Source organism: Cornus florida, unplaced genomic scaffold (genome assembly GCF_030987335.1).
Source record: "Cornus florida cultivar Cherokee Brave unplaced genomic scaffold, ASM3098733v1 CherokeeBrave_3.0.0_Hap2_Chr08, whole genome shotgun sequence".
NCBI lineage: Eukaryota > Viridiplantae > Streptophyta > Magnoliopsida > Cornales > Cornaceae > Cornus > Cornus florida.
In genome coordinates, this window is record NW_026775578.1 from 26009816 (window position 1) to 26014405 (window position 4590).

Consider the following 4590-nt stretch of genomic DNA (forward strand, 5'->3'; position numbering starts at 1 on the left):
AGTGCCGGCTGTACTTGAGACTAATTCCAAAGTGCAACTGTTACGCTTGCTTTTAGGGCCCGAGCAATGAGGTCGTTGATATGAGGAGGATTCTCTGGTTCTCTTCCTTGATCCCAAGTCTGCTGAACTTCCCCCTGCTCCTCATAGAACTGACCATCATCCTCCTAAAGCTGCCTGTTGGCCACTTCCCTTCGTCGCTGATTGTTTTGCTGGTTCTTGCGTTAACCATTCTGTCAACATAGAAAGACAGACATCAGTACGATTAAACCGAACCGTAAAGGAATACAACGAATCCTAAACTTAAGCTCTAATCAAGAGAAAACGCTATGCGAAAGTCTTAATACGAAACATCCTAGAGACACTTGAACCTAGAGTGCTCTGATACCAACTGTGATACCCCTCGGATCCGAAACACAGGTTGATCAGGCCCAGGCCCAAACCCGAGGGAATATCAAACAATTAAGTATTTAACAAACACAGAGTACAAAATGAAATAAGGAATAAATAAATAATGGCTGAAAATAATTCTAATTGAAAATCCTCAAAATATAATTATTAAAACCCAATACTCCAAAATAACTTCATAAAGTTAACAACTCGGCAATCCCTCAAATGAACCCCTAATAATAAAATCCCAAACTGAAAAGGAAATAATTGTAATCCAAATCCAAAGCTAAATAAGAAAGTAGTTGATGAGCGCTGAAAAGTGCACACTTAAACTCTTTAAGCTTAGGTATTCTAGGACCTTTATCTATCTTATTTTCCCACCTTAGATTGATTTCGTGTTATTTCCATTTTCAGGTACTTATCTCCTAAATAAGCTAACTCAGCCAAATAAGAGATGAATCAATGAAAAGAGTAAAGTGGAGCAAAAGGAAGCACAAAGGTGGAATTTCAGCATCTTCGATCGATCTGACCTCAAGTTCGATCGATCGAACTCCTATCGATCTCAGCAATTCAAGATAGATCCATGCCATGATATCATTTTCAGAGATCCCAAAAGTTCAATAAATCCAACATCATTCTTCGATCGATCGAACCTTCTTGTCCTTATGCAGATGCCAGATCTTATCTAGCTGTACCACCCTACCAACAGCTTTTGTCCTTTTCCCAAAAATATCTTCAAAATATCTTAGATTTGTTTTTATCAAAAAAGGCGCCGCCATTGAGAATCGATCCAACTTCAGTTCGATAAATCTCAGCTATGTTCAATCGATCCAACCTCAAGTTTGATAGATCGAACTTTCCAAATCCCGAGAAAATCCAAATTCCAGCTCACTAAAAGTTATCTCATATCCAATCATTGGGGAATATTTGTTGTACAAGCCTAGCTCATTTTGAATGATTTTTGACCTACCTATATAAGGAATATGAGCTACTTTTGGAGGGGAGACACATTTGATTATTCACTCATAGTTTCATACTCATTCTTGGAGGCTTAGAGGAGGAGAAAGAGGCTAGAGACACCATTGGAGACTCTTCATCAACCAAGGAGCAAATCTTTACCATGGAGTTAGCCCTTGAGGGTAAGAGGACACCATCCATGAGTGGCTAGACATTCTCTTGGGGCTAGAGTTAGCCCTAAGTATACTTTCTATATCTTGATTTATGTATTTTTGAGGGGATTTGTATTGTGATACTTGTTTTGACATATTTATATATAGATCTTGTTTATTAAATGATTTGTATGGTTTAATGCTTCCAATTAATCATTTCATTCTATCCATATATCTATGTATGTTAGAATAGATGTTCATGTGTTTGCCTCTATTTCTTGTGTTGTTGATGCATGTCTATGTGTATTAATGCTATAGATCTAGAAATTGTCAAGACATAGTGCTTAATGGAATGTCCTTGTGGTTTATTTGATGGTTCATACTTATTTCTTGATGGATTGTGCCTCTCCCTTAGTTTAATTAGTTTAATTTCATGTCTTAGCTTAGTTGTAGCGTAGTGGTAGCTAGATGTTAAATGGGAGGACAATCCATGCTTGTTGTTTGATGTTCTATACTCATGAATGCAAGAGGCATATTTCTCTAATTTTGTGATGTGTTTGGTTGTGAGCTTAAGGAAAGGATTAATGGCTTAATTTGATATGTTGTGCTATCCACTATGTTGCTTAGACAATATATGCTTAATTTGTCATCCATGCTTGTTGAAACAACCACACACACACTATTGTTACAATACATGCCTTTCCCCTCATTAATCATTTATTAAGGGTGTAGAAAAGTTATGCTTAGTGGTGATCTCTAAACCCCAAGATCTTTCTCTCTTTCTTATTTTACCTCTATTGCATTATTGTTTACTTTAATTTAAATTGCATCTTAACTTAATTCAACCACCAACCAATCGTTTGATCACTCGACCTACTAACCCTAATCTTGATTCCACAACCTTTTGCGACCCTCACAATCCCTTGGGACGATCCCTACTCATCCTAGCTATATTTTTAGTGAATGGTAATAGTGGCAAATTATAAATGTAAAACTTGGCCACACTCACTTGCACACAAATTTGGTCGTACCTTGCGGACGACACCAAGTTTTTGGCACCGTTGCCGAGGATTGATTGATTGGCAACGTCGTATTTGTGGAATCAATTAGGAATTAGTATTCTTTTGATCGTATCTTTACTTTATTTATTTTTTTATTTTGGTTACTTATTGTGTTGGTTCTTGTTTGACTAGGAGCATTGAGCAAGAAGGTGAGCAAAAGAGCATTTAAGAAAAGAAGCTAAGCAAAGCATGGAAAAAGGCTAAATTCTAAAAAAATTGCTAAGCTAAAAGCTAAAATTTTTGGAGTTGATGTGGTATAGGACCTTTATGAGATCTTTCTAACTTAATCTCTAGTTAAATCATCGACCCGCATGGAGGCTTATTTTACAATTCTTAGATAAATCATGAGCCTACGTGGAGGCAATTTTACTTTTTTGCATGTTGTTTAAGTGTGGGAGTATGGGAACAATGTATGTGGAGGAAGTTTGTTGATTGTTGACTTGTTGTGAAGGTGATATGTTTGTCATTTTTGCTTGTTGTGGTGCATTGTGCATGCATGGTAGTAGATCATTGAGACCCACTCTTGTCCCTTTAAATTTTCATCTTGAATCCATTGTTCGAAACCCTAAGGGAAGAGGTAATTCTAGTCAATCTATTTCATCAATGGAAGGACACAATGAGGACCATGTGGAGGACCTTGGTTACATAGACCAACAAGGTATCCTCCACCCAAATGTGCATTATGATAACATGCAAGTACCATTAGGCATGCCAAGGCCATTCATTCATCCACCACAACAACAAGGCCAAGTTCTATTGGGAATGCCAAGGCCAATCTATGCTCCACCACCACCCATCATTCAAGGCAATCAAGGTGCTCATGTTGCACCTCCAATTACTAATCCTCCCCTTGCTTTGAGAGATCATTATGTGCTTAATGAATATAATGCACCCACATGCATTCAATTGCCACAATTTAGAGCACATCATTATGAGATCAAGCCACAAACCATTCAAATGCTTCTTACAAGCATTTGATGAGTTTCTTGAAGTATGTTCCACCATGAAATACACGGACATGCCGAAAGAGGTCTTAAGGTTTAAACTTTTTCCATTCACCCTAAAAAATAAGGCAAAATATTGGTTTAACAATCTTAGGCCTTTTTCAATAACTTCTTGGTCGAAAATGTAACAAGAGTTCTTGAAGAAGTACTATCCGGTTTATAAGACCAATGCCTTGCGAACCTCAATTCGAGAGTTTTCACACGGGGATGGGGAAACGTTCCATGAGGCATGGAAACACTTTAATGAATTGCTTAAGAAGTGTCCACATCATGACATGCCCAAATGGCAATTAGTTCAATATTTCTTTGAGAGCTTATCGGACAATCATAAGGGCATGGTTGATGCTTCCATGGGTGGATCTTACATTGATAGGCATGAGGATGACGTGTGGCGTCTTTATGAGAGCATGAGTGGGAATTCTTTGCATTGAACTCTATCTTCTAAGAATGGTAGGAATTCAAGTGGAAGAAAGAGTGTTGGCTTACATCAAGTCGACCATTCCAATGAAATAGCTGCTAAGATGAAATCCTTATCTCAAAGGTTTGATCAATTCTTAATCAACCAAAACTCGGCAAATCAAGTATCTTTCCTTCCTAACTATTCCCATCATGCATTTAATGAGACATGTATAACTTGTTCAAGTGTTTTACATTCCACTTCCAATTGTCCCCATGGACATGTGCAAAGTGAACATCATGAACAAGTTAATGCAACATTTGTTAATCAAGGGAACAATCCTTACAGCAATTATTATAATCCTAGTTGGAGGAACCATCCCAACTTCTCTTGGAAAAACCAAGGGGAAGGCTCAAACCATTCCCAAGGCGGTTTTCAAGGGAAATACATTCCACCTCCAATGTAAAACCAATGTTCCCAAGGATATAGACCTTTTCAATCACAAGGAAACCAATTCTCTAATTCTCATTTTCCAAGTTAATCATATTCTCAAGGGTATTCTAGGAGTCCCGCCTTTAAAGAGAAAGTTTTGACCGCTCTAGGCACCTTAGAGGCTAACACTCAATTGCTTC

At 37.7% G+C, this 4590-nt stretch overlaps 1 pseudogene; it reads right to left on the minus strand.

The window, feature by feature from the left end:
- Positions 1-3739: 3739 nt before the first annotated feature.
- On the minus strand, positions 3740-3838 carry LOC132272197 (small nucleolar RNA R71; annotated as a pseudogene).
- Between the last annotated feature and the right edge of the window lie 752 nt (positions 3839-4590).